The sequence below is a fragment of the Schistocerca nitens genome, chromosome 11 (assembly GCF_023898315.1).
Source record: "Schistocerca nitens isolate TAMUIC-IGC-003100 chromosome 11, iqSchNite1.1, whole genome shotgun sequence".
Lineage (NCBI taxonomy): Eukaryota > Metazoa > Arthropoda > Insecta > Orthoptera > Acrididae > Schistocerca > Schistocerca nitens.
This window is the reverse complement of record NC_064624.1, coordinates 129444351-129456901: the sequence shown is the minus strand read 5'-3', so window position 1 is coordinate 129456901 and position 12551 is coordinate 129444351. Positions and strand designations below refer to the sequence as shown.

Sequence of the window (12551 nt, the reverse complement as noted above, 5' to 3'; positions counted from 1 at the left end):
GTTTATAAATATCTTGAAACGCTACACTAACCAACCTTGGAAATCATGACATAATTAGAATAAACAACATAGTTCATGCCAGTTGTTGTTACAACCACTGATAACATTTAATAATGGGCTGCTTACATTCTTTGCTTCGTAAACTCATGACACTATTTATAAAAGCCACAAATTGGAATTGCACACTAGAATTAATGTAATCATGAAAATAAAGCAAGAACAGGATTCAGGTCTTTGTTTGAAACCTGAGGAGCATTCATTGCATTTTGTACATGTATAGATGATAGGGTGTTCCAGTTTGTATTACTTGAACAGTGAATTGTGTTTTATACATCTCATGTACATTTGCAATCCATTTGGTTTGCATGCAGGAGACATGTCAAAAATTTATAACACAGTTACAAAGGAAAACACAGGAGAATTGCTTCAATTTAACCCTTGTATCTCTGGAAAGATCAGTGAAATAAACGTTGGTGTCAGTAGTGTTCAGTTAAAACCTGAAATTGTTAAAACTGAACAGAGCTCCAGGGCGATGTGAATCCCTGTCATATTCTATACTGAGCTAGTCGCCCTTCTAACTATAATCTATTGGTCAAAAAGGGGTAGTAGAAGTGATAAATAAAATTACTGTCCAATACCCTTGACATAGATTTGTTGTATAATCTTAGAACATATTCTGAGCTCAAACATAATGAGGCATCTCAAACAGAACGACCTCCTAGGTGCCAACCAGCACGGATTCCAAAAACATCAAGGCAGCGATTTAGAGGCAGCATTTCTTGGTTTTTGAAAAGCATTTGGCTCACAGTCAGTACCAAACCTATGCTTATTGTTAAAAGTATGGTCATGTGGGGCATCAAGTGAAACTTGATTGGATTGAGGACTTTCTGGTAGGGAGAACACATGTTGTCGTGGATGGAGAGTCATCTTCAGATATAGAAGTGACTTTGGGTATGCCCCAGGATAGTGTCGGGACCCTTGCTGTTCATGTTGTTTTTGACCTTGTGCACAATATTAATAGTAACCTGAGACATTTTGCAGATAATGCAGTTATCTATAGTAAAGTACCATCTGAAAGAAGCCGCATAAATATTGTCATATCTTGATAAGATTTCATAGTAGTGTAAAGCTCTTGTTCCAAAAAATCTTATATATACAGGATTCATTATTGCAGAAAATTTGAGGGAGCCATCTGGAGGTGGCATTGAGGCAGCAACACCATACATCACAACCTGTCCGTGATGCGTCCGGCGCCATCACCACATACAGTTCAATTTTTGGCTACCCTCACCACATGTGGGGGTATCATGACTCCGTAGCAGCATCCGTGCCCATCGTGGATGCCGTCCATGTGTGTTGGACCATCACAGGTGCATTGGTACGTAGTGTTTGGCTGAGTGGAGAACAATATAGAAGAGGAAAGGGCCCTTTGGTGCATTGGCAGGATAGAAGGTGTTTGTGTGCTGGACTGGGGTCGGGGGAAGGGATGAACATGCGGAGGACACGGACTAGCAATGGTTGAGGTCTGGGGGATCGCGGGAACAAAGAGTGTGTCATACGAAGAGATCCCACCTGTCCAGTTCAGAAAAGCTGATCATGGTAGGAAGGATGTATATGATGCATTCCTTAGAGTGAAACACATTTTGTCGGATAGCATGATCAACAAATGTGTAGTCCAGCCGTCTCCTGACAACAGTACGGTGGTGGCCATTCATCCAGACAGACAGCTTGTCATACCTTTGTATAATGTAGCACAGTGGTTGCAGCTTAGTTTGTAGATCACACGGCTGCTTTGACAGGTGGCTCTGCCTTTTATGGGGTAGGAGATTCCAGTGACGAGACTGGAGCAGGTGGTAGTGGAAGAATGTATGGGACAGGACTTGCATCTGGGTCTATTACAGGGGCATTACAGGAAGATTCAGTGGTTGGCAGAATACCACTGTGAGGATAGTGGATAGGACATTCCTCATTCCACGACACGACGAGGGGAAATCGAAACCCTGGTGGAGAATGTGATTCAGTTTCTCCAGTCATGAGGGGAGAGCCCCTTTGTGACCAGACTGTGGATTTGTGAGCTGTGGGAGATGACTGGCGGGATCAGGCCTGGGAGATGTTTCTGGAAATGGTGCGGAATGTAATTTAGAATGGTGTGGAATGGGTGGCAGCTGCTGAAGCGGATGTATTCTTGGTACTTTAGATGTGGATGGAGTTACCAATGTGGCCATCCTTGAGGTGGTGGTAGAGATCAAGAATGATGGCTTGTTGGATGGAGAAGGAGCAGTGAAGTAAATGGGGAGAAGGTGTTGAGGTTCTGGATGAATGTCTGTAGGTGATTCTGTGGATAACCTTATTTCTTATCAGTCCTTTGCTCATTAGGTTAATCATTCCACTCAACAGATCGTGCACTACTTCACTTCACTTTCTGTGAGGATAATAATGTCATCAACTGATCTTATCGTTGATATTCTTGACCCTGGATTTCAACCCATCTTGGAACCTTTCTTTCATTACCATCCCCGTTTGTTCTGTATATAGATCGAACAATAGGGACAAAAGACTACATCCCTTCTCTAACAGGAGTGCTTCATTCTTGGTATTCAATTCTTACTGCTATTTCCTGGTTATTATTGTTGCACACATCAGCAACTGTTACGCCCACATTGCTAATGACAAATGGGAGGAAGGTGTCAGAACGGTCTGTTGCCATAGGAATCTGGACAGGCAAGCAAAAGATTAGTGGAACAAGTGCACATTAAATAAATACATTGTACTCATCTTATCGCAGAGGAATTGTTGCGCTATAGGCATCTTGAAGGTGATCATGGGTCGGTTCATGCAGAGGCCTGACACCTGTATGTGTCTCTTTAAAGTGAATGTTTGCCTGTAGAGTTAATAATCAACAACTTGGAGTAATGTTCAGCGTTAACTAGCAACATGAAACTGTCAGCAGAAGCACGAAACTAGAAGTAGAGGTAGAGGTTGGTGCCCATATTGCTGCCACTTGTAACACCATCCTGGTGGTCTTCATAAGTCAAGAACCTGGAGGAGGTTCTTCATTGGCAGCGGTGCTGGAAGTGCTGCTCGCAGGCACGCAGGAATCTTCGAGGTGCTGCCTCTGGCAGTATAGGAAACCTAAGATACTACACTTCCCCCCCCCCCTCCTCCCATAACTATGGTGGTGGTGGTGGTGGTGGTGGTGGTGGTGGTGGTGGTGGTGGTGGTGGTGGGGGGGGGGGGGGGGGGGGTAGTAGGAAGCGATGAGGAAACAGGAGCTGATGCTACAGCTGGTGCCAGAGCTCATGTCCGCTTCCCGGTGATGGGTTTATGACTATACCAGAATGTCAGCTAAGAAATAAGGCAGAGGGCACTGCTCTGCACTTAGTAACAGTGCGAGGTCTTCTGTTGATGACCACAGCGACATCTTGAAGTGGTGTGGCAGCCCCGTGGCTAGCTGCATAATGAAGAGAAACGGACACCTGTGGACATCGGCTGCCCCTGCTAGCCACCAAGCGGTGTGTGGCGGAGGGCACTATTCGCGCCGAAGTCATATCGCCCCCTCCGTTCCACTCGCGGATCTCGCGAGGGGATAAAAGACTGTCTGAATGCCTCAGTACGAGCTCTGATTTCCCTTATATTTGAATGGTGATCATTGTGTGATATGAAAGTAGTAGGTAATAATATATGCTCTACATCCTTGGTGAAAACCGGATTTTGGAATTTAGTGAGCAGCCCCTTCTGTTTAGCGCATCATCTATCTGCAAGTGTGTCCCACTTCAAACTTTCTATGAGATTCGCAACGCTCTTGCGATGGCTAAATGCACCAGTCACAAACCTTGGTGTTTTATTTGGACTTTCTCAATCTCTTGAATCAGACACAACTAGTAAGGGTCCCACACAGATGAACAATAGTCTACGACTGGATGAACAAAAGTATTGTAAGCAATTTCCTTTGTTGAAGGACTGTATCGCTTCAGGATTCTACCAATAAACCCCAATCTAGAGTTCGCGTTACCTGTTACTTGTGTAATCTAATCGTTCCGTTTGAGATCATTTCGTATAGTCACACCCAGATACTTGACGTATGTTACCACTTCCAAAGACTGGACATTTATTTTGTACTCATACATTAATGTGGATTTTTGCTTTGTTATGCGCAGTAGGTAACACATACTAACACTGAGAGATAAGTGCCATTCATTACGCCACATGTTTATTTTCTGCAAATCCTCATCGATTTGTTCACAATTTTTGTGTGATACTACTTTTCTGTAGACTACAGCGTCATTGGCAAACAGTCAAATGGCGCTGTCAGTACGATCAACCAGATCATTTATGTAAATCGTAAAAAGCAGCGGACCTATTACACTGCCCTGGGCCACACCTGATGTTAGGCTTGTTTCTGTTGAAGTCTCCACATTCAGGATGACATACTGCTTTCTGTCTATTAGAAAACTTTCTATACAACTGCATATGTTGTGAGATAGACTGTAAGCGTGCACTTCTAGGAGCAAGTGACAGTGGGGAACTGAGTCGAATGCCTTTCGAAAGTTGGGGTATATAATGCACAGAGGGGCCCAGCTGTGTCTCGCATGACCACTGTTCCCTAAAACAGTGCTGGTTTCTGCAGATGAGCTTCTCAGTCTAGAAAGGTCTTTATACCTGAACACAAAATATAATCCACGATGGTACAACAAATTGATGTCCGTGAAATTGGCTGGTAATTATGTGCATCCGATTTTCTACCCTTTTTGTAAATTGCTGTGAGCTGGGCCTTCTTCCAGCTGTGGAACTTTCCACTGTTCCATTGATGTCTGGTAGATGACGGATAAGAATGGTGCTATATTTGTAGCGTAGTCAACATAAAGTATTACAGGGATACTGTCTGGACCAGATGCGTTCCTGCTATCTAAGGATCTTAACTGTTTCACAATCCCAGATACACTAAACGCTGTCAGCCATCCTTGCATTTGTTCGATAATTGAAAGGGGAATGGTGCTGCAGTCCTGTACCATGAGTGAGTTTTTAAAAGCTAGGTTTAGAATTTCAACCTGCAGTTTATCATCATCTATAACATTACCTGTACTGTCAGCCAGAGAAGGTATTGAATTATTTGTAGCGTTCATAGATTTTATGTGTGACCAAAATTTTTGGGGGTTACTTTTAGAACCTGCAGGTATAATATTGCTTTCAAATTCGTTAAAAGAATCTCTCCTTGACCTTTTGACAGCTGCTTTCATTTCACATAATTTCTGTTTTTCAGCAGGGCAGTGACTATGTTTGAAACAACCCTGCAAAATTCTTTGCTTTCCCAGCAACTTCCTAATATGTTGGTTGAACCAAGGTGGATCCTTTCCCTGCCCTATATTTTTGCTAGGCACATATTTCCCTAGCACGTGGTGGACAATACCTTTAAATTCCAACCAGAGATGCTCTATATCTTTTTGACCGTGGTGAATGCTTGGAGCTGACTATGAATATCTTCATTAATGACACTCTTATTTGCTTTTCCAAACAAGAAAACTCTAAACTATTTCTTTGGTTTTCTTGCAACTTCCACTGACATAGAAGCCACAACCACATTATGGTCACTAATACCTTCTTGTAGATGAACTTCTTCAAAAAGTTCAGGTCTGTTCGTCGCCAAGATATCTAATAAGTTCTCATCTCATCCCAGAGCCCCAAGAAGCTTGAAGGGTATGCAAACTGCATTACCTGGGCAGACCACAAACCTGAAAACAGAGTATCAGTTACAGAATAACCCAATTTACAGGTGTGAAGTTGATTCAGGTGCTCCCACCGCAATTTGCATGTACCTTCTGTCAAAATATGCAATTGCCAAGCAACATTATGACAATACCTTGTACCCAGCACTTCTGACCACTGTGTGATCTGAAAAAAAATTAGAAAAAAAAGTTCATTGCGTTTATACATTGCCTTAGTGAGTGGAGCAGGTGCAGGCTGCTGTGGTGGCTGCAGCAACTAGAGCAAGGAGCGGTGTCACCGTCTGTGAAGCAACTCTGCTGGTGATGTGCTGTTGCGAAGTGGTAGAACGAGAAGAGAAGCAAATGTTGGTCCCGCATGTGGCAGGTGCGTAGTTTATCCGTCTTCTGCTTAAAAGTTCGAACAAAGCATTCTGCTTCTCCATTGGACTGCTGCACTTGGGATGCGATAAATCCCATTGGCTGTACAGAAGTCATAGAATTCTGCGGACACAAATTGTGGTCCGTTGTCAGTCACAAGCAATGCTGGTAGACCTTCAAGGCAAAATATGGAATGCAAGGCTTGAAGATTGTAAAGCATCGTCGTAGAGTGTGTGGGAACCATAAAAGGAAAGAAACTTGCTGTACATTTCAGAGACAGTCGGCTAATGAGTGTTCTGGTAGTGTCCGGCAAAATCCAGATGCAAGTGCTGGCTTTGGCCAATCAAAGAACTGTTGTGGAGGGCCTGGCTTGTGTTCCGCACAAGTAAGGCAGTGAATCCAGAATGAGATTTTCACTCTCCAGCAGTGTGTGCGCTGATATGAAACTTCCTGGCAGATTAAAACTGTGTGCCGGACCGAGACTTGAACTCAGGAGCTTCACCTTTCGCGGGCAAGTGCTCTACCAACTGAGCTACCCAAGAACGACTCATGCACCGACCTCACAGCTCTCGCAGGAGAGCTTCTGTAAAGTTTGGAAGGTAGGAGGCGAGGTACTGGCGGAAGTAAAGCTGTGAGGACGGGGTGTGAGTCGTGCTTGGGTAGCTCAGTTGCTAGAGCACTTGACCGCGAAAGGCAAAGGTCCCAAGTTCGAGTCTGTCCCGCACACAGTTTTAATCTGCCAGGAAGTTTCAAGGCTCTGAATAGTTACCTGCTGTACTTGGAAGTCCATGCCAAACCGCATACCATGTTGGTGAGCCAGTTGCTTGGTATGGGCTATTACTTAGTGACCCTGATGAAGCAGAATAAGAAAATGTCTCCAGAGATCCTCTGGAATTGCCACACACAACTGTTCAGATTCAGTACACTGCAGTATGACAGTTCATAGCACAGGCAAGTCTTGCCGATATGCAAAGTCTCAACAAACCCCAGGCTACCAGTTTCTTTCACAGTGAGTGACCAATCGGTGTGGATGTAGTACAACATAATCCACAAGTAGGGATCTGCTGTCATTGCCTGGGCAATCTTCTGGTTGTCTAAAGGAAACTGACAGACCTGTGACTCAGTGTGGCAACAAGACACTTCTGATGCTTCAAAGTCTGCACCCAGTGCCCAAGGAAGATGCAAAAGTGTGTCTGCATTGGCACGCTTCGTTGTGGGCCTGTGCATTATCTCGCGTTGTAGTGCTATAAGATGAGAGCCAAATGTTGCAGTTTATGTGCAGTGCAATTCTGGATGGGCTTGGCTGGGTTAAAAACTTACTGCAAAGGGTTGTGACCGGTGATCAAGTAGAACTTTCTTCTGTGCAAATACTGGTGAACTTTCGTCATTCCAAAGATGATGGCAGGAGGCTCCTTCTCTATTTGCAGATGGTAGCTCTGAGCTTTGTTAAGCAATTTGGAGCCAAAAGCTATTGATCTGTGAGTAGAATCAATCCTGCAGCAAAGCCTTACTAAGAGGCATTAGTAGTCAAGACCATAGGTTTTGAAGGATCAAAATGAAAGAGGCAGTGATCACTGAGGAAAGAGTCTTTGAGTCGTCGAAAAGCAGGGTCACGTTCTTGGGACGACACAAAAGGTACATTCTTCAGCAAAGACGGTGCAGTGGTGCTGCAGTCGGAGCTGGATTTGGAGTGAAGCAGATGTAATACATCAGCTTGCCTAGCACTGACTGCAGTTCTTTGGAGATCTGAGGCTACGAAGGACCTGCAAGTGTGACTACACCAGATGAACACCCTGAGAATTAATTACATACCCCAAGTACTCGATCTCAGTTTGAAAAAACACACACTCAGGTCTATTGCATTTTAGGCCTCTTCTGATAACACTTGGCACAGGCTGTGCAATTTATAAAGGTGCTCATCTGCTTTGGGATCATTGAAACAATTTGTACACAAAGACACAGGTGCAGCTAATTGTTCCAAACAGCACTGTAAAATTAGAGGTGTGGGTGCACTACCGAAAAGCAAATGAAGAAATTTGAGGAGTCCCTTACGTGTATTAAAGACACACACCTGCTGTGATTGTTCATCTAAAGGAATCTGGAGGAAGGCATTGCGTAAATCAATCTTAAAGTAACGACAGCTCCCAAACGGTCAAAAAGTTAACCAGGTCGAGTCAGAGAAAATTAATCCGTTTCTATTCGGGGGTACAATGTTGCTATCTTCTTCTTCTTCCTTCTTCTTCTTTTTCCATGGCACTACAATCCAGTATGAACCTTGGCCTTCCCAATGAGCTTCTACCATCCATCACGGTCACATGCTACCCTCCTCCAGTTTTTTTATCCGAGCTTCCATATGTCTTCTCTCGCTCCATCCAGCCATCTTGCTCCAGGTCGACCTCGCCCTCTTTGTCCTCCCGGATTATCAAATAGAATCTTCTTTATCACCTCAGACTCCCTCCGTTCTTGCCACATGACGTGCCCATGTTATCCTTCTTGATGGTATGATTTTTGTTACAGGAGCATCAGCATATGTAGTGTACAATTCTGCATTGTACCTTTCCTCTGTTGTTCTGTGTCACACACAGGACCAGTTATTCTCTGCAAAACTTTCCTCTCAAATATGTCGAGCAGCCTTGCATCAGTTTCTGTCAAGGCCCATGTTCCTACATCTACATCTACATTTATACTGCGCAAGCCACCCAATGGTGTGTGGTGGAGGGCACTTTATGTGCCACTGTCATTACCTCCCTTTCCTGTTCCAGTCTTGTATTGTTCGCGGGAAGAACGACTGCCAGAAAGCCTCCGTGCGCACTCGAATCTCTCTAATTTTACATTCGTGAGCTCCTCGGGAGGTATAAGTAAAAGGAAGCAATATATTGGATACCTCATCCAGAAACACACCCTCTCGAAATCTGGACAGCAACCTACACCGCGATGCAGAGCGCCTCTCTTGCAGAGTCTGCCACTCGAGTTTGCTAAACATCTCCGTAACGCTATCACGCTTACCAAATAACCCTGTGACGAAATGCGCCACTCTTCTTTGGATCTTCTCTATCTCCTCCGTCAACCCGATCTGGTACAGATCCCACACTGATGAGCAATACTCAAGTATAGGTCGAACAAGTGTTTTGTAAGCCACCTCCTTTGTCGATGGACTACATTTTCTAAGCACTCTCCCAATGAATCTCAACCTGGTACCCACCTTACCAATGATTAATTTTATATGATCATTCCACTTCAAATCGTTCCGCACGCATACTCCCAGATATTGTACAGAAGTAACTGCTACCAGTGTTTGTTCCGCTATCATATAATCATACAATAAAGGATCCTTCTTTCTATGTATTCGCAATACATTACATTTGTCTATGTTAAGGGTCAGTTGCCAGTCCCTGCACCAAGTGCCTATCCACTGCAGATCTTCCTGCATTTCGCTGCAATTTTCTAATGCTGCAACTTCTCTGTATACTACAGCATCATCCGCAAAAAGCCGCACGGAACTTCAGACACTATCTACTAGGTCATATATATATATATATATATATATATATAAACAAAGATGAGGTGACTTACCGAACGAAGGCGCTGGCAGGTCGATAGGCACACAAACATACACACAAAATTCTAGCTTTCGCAATCAACGGTTGCCTCGTCAGGAAAGAGGGTAGGAGAGGGAAAGATGAAAGGATGTGGGTTTTAAGGGAGAGGGTAAGGAGTCATTCCAATCCCGGGAGCGGAAAGACTTACCTTAAGGGGAAAAAAGGACAGGTATACACTCTCTCGCGCGCGCGCCCACACACACACACACACACACACACACACACACACACACACACACACACACACACACACACACACACACACACATATCCATCCACACATACAGACATAAGCAGACATATTTAAAGACAAAGAAAGCCGTATATATATATATATATATATATAGTGAAAAGCAATGGTCCCATAACACTCCCCTGTGGCACGCCAGAGGTTACTTTGTCTGTACACGTCTCTCCATTGAGAACAACATGCTGTGTTCTGTTTGCTAAAAACTCTTCAATCCAGCCACACAGCTGGTCTGATATTCCGTAGGCTCTTACTTTGTTTATCAGGCAACGGTGCAGAACTGTATCGAACGCCTTCCGGAAGTCTAGGAAAATAGCATCTACCTGGGAGCCTGTATGTAATATTTTCTGGGTCTCATGAATAAATAGTGAGTTGGGTCTCACACGATCGCTGTTCCCGGAATCCATGTTGATTCCTACAGAGTAGATTCTGGGTTTCCAGAAACGACATGATACGCAAGCAAAAAACATGTTGTAAAATTCTACAACAGATCGGCGTCAGAGATATAGGTCTATAGTTTTGCACATCTGCTTGACGACCCTTCTTGAAGACTGGGACTACCTGTACTCTTTTCCAATCATTTGGAACCTTCCGTTTCTCTAGAGACTTGCGGTACACGGCTTTCCGAAGCGTAAGTGAGAACCATTGGATAAATAGTGAATTTTGTTGGGCTACTGAGGAGACTTGACTGGAATAAATCACTAAAGGCAAAATATATCTTATTTGCTGATATCAGTCTAATCTTAGTTACAGTTGAGATCTCATTAAAGCAATTGACAGTGGAACCAAGATACTTGAAGCAATCAACCCTTTAAAATGTGTATCCATTCACACTGAAAGTTGACGGCATATTCGTTGATATGCTTCCCCACAGGCCATGTATTTAGTTTTATCTTCATTTACCATAAGACCCATCTTCTTACTTGCTTGACTTAAGGCTGTAGAAGCTTCTTTCAGTGCTGGTACTGTCCATGGTATGTTTTCTATGTCATCTGCATGTGCTAAAATCTGTGCTATTTTTTTATTTCTAAGGGGTTTGAGGAAATTACTCAAACTCGAATGCAGCTTCTTACGTCGGACATCATAATTTTAACCATTCTCAGGAGCTTTCCATGTATCCCTATCTCCTGTAATGCATGAAACAACTAGTTTCTATTGATGCTGTCGTATGCAGCCGTAGTCAATAAAGAGGTGATATTTGACAGTTTTCTCCAAAATTTGGCGCAGGTTGAAAATGTGATCTATTGTTGACCTCCCTCGTTGAACTCCGCTAGTACCTTGTACCCCAGGTTCAGGAGGGTGATTCCACAGTGGTTTCTAAACTCCATTCAGTTGACCTTTTTATCTATGGGACATGATATTCCTTCATTCCATTCATCTGGTATCCTCTCCTGTTCCCATATGAGAGTGATAAGTTTAAACAGAGACTGCTCTAATGTTGTTCCTCCACATTTTATCAATTCTGCTGGAGTGCTATCAGTGCAGGGAGCCTTGTTATTCTTCAGTTTCTGTAAAGCATTTTGAACTATTCAGGGGTTCAATGTTGCCTTAGTGTGCACAAATACACCATTTGCCTGAAGGCTTCTTGACAAAGTACTAATGGAGATGCCCACTGACTGGCCCTGATGGATGCCACAGTGAAAGTTCCAAGCAGCCTTTTCCCAGAGCACGTGTAGTATAGTGTGAGGCCTGAAGAAGTGAGGCTGTGCATTGTCTTTAGTGGTCACATGCACAGCAGAATTAGAAGCTTTGTCTGAGCTGTCACCGAACAAGTCTTTGAATTCAGCACACAATTGACCGACACTGTCCTTGAAATCAAAATTAGCGACAGACAACACATTTGTAGAACACACACACACATACACACACACACACAAATCCAAACAAATCATGGTCAGACATATTTGCACTGTTCCGTGAACGTATACCCAGAAGTTTGTCTTTTGCAAATTCTTGTATGTGGAAGGAAGGTTGCAAGAACCTAGCACTGGAATGTTAATTCCGTTACATGGTGTAAGTGTAATGTATGATTTGTGCAGCTTGGACTTGCTAAGATGATCAGAAGCATTGAGACAGGGAAAGAAACAGACAGTCTTAGCTTATTGCAACTGAATAGTGCAGCCACTTATTACAAGGTCCACAAAAAGCTGCGTTGTGCTAAAGAAAATGCCACTGATTTCATGATTTGTAAACTACCACTCGTCTCTTCCACACTAGAAGTTCTGTTTGGTTCAGGATGCACAACATGTACAACAAAATTTGATTTCTGTGGGTGTATATTAGGAGAGGGAGGCTTCTCTATCTGTAAGCACACTGCTTGAACATGTCCGTTCTTGCCACCTGAAAAACAAGGTGCATTTCGTGGCAGGTAGAAGCTATGCTTACGTGCTAAGAAGCAGTGCGGGCAAGCTTTCATGCCGGTAGCTTGCTGGCCTGGCTGTTTATGTGACTGGCTGTCTGAGCCCACTATCTGAGTCCTTGGAAGGCTGTCGCCCACTGTCTGTCTGTCCTGACTGCTTGTTTAGTCTGAAAACTTGGACCTGGCAGCAACCTCCTGAACCTTCTCATCACAATAGTCATTCAGAACCTGGATTAAACCCCGATAATTCAAAAGTTCTGGCCGTG

The 12551-nt window shown here is 43.7% G+C and overlaps 1 protein-coding gene and 1 long non-coding RNA gene across 6 annotated transcripts in view; one reads left to right on the top strand and one right to left on the bottom strand.

Moving 5' to 3' along the window:
- LOC126213542 (poly [ADP-ribose] polymerase tankyrase-1-like) overlaps positions 1–12551 on the bottom strand; it is a 560647-nt gene that overhangs the window by 371601 nt on the left and 176495 nt on the right. The window lies entirely within an intron of this gene.
- LOC126213549 (uncharacterized) overlaps positions 1–12551 on the top strand; it is a 178930-nt gene that overhangs the window by 140159 nt on the left and 26220 nt on the right. The window lies entirely within an intron of this gene.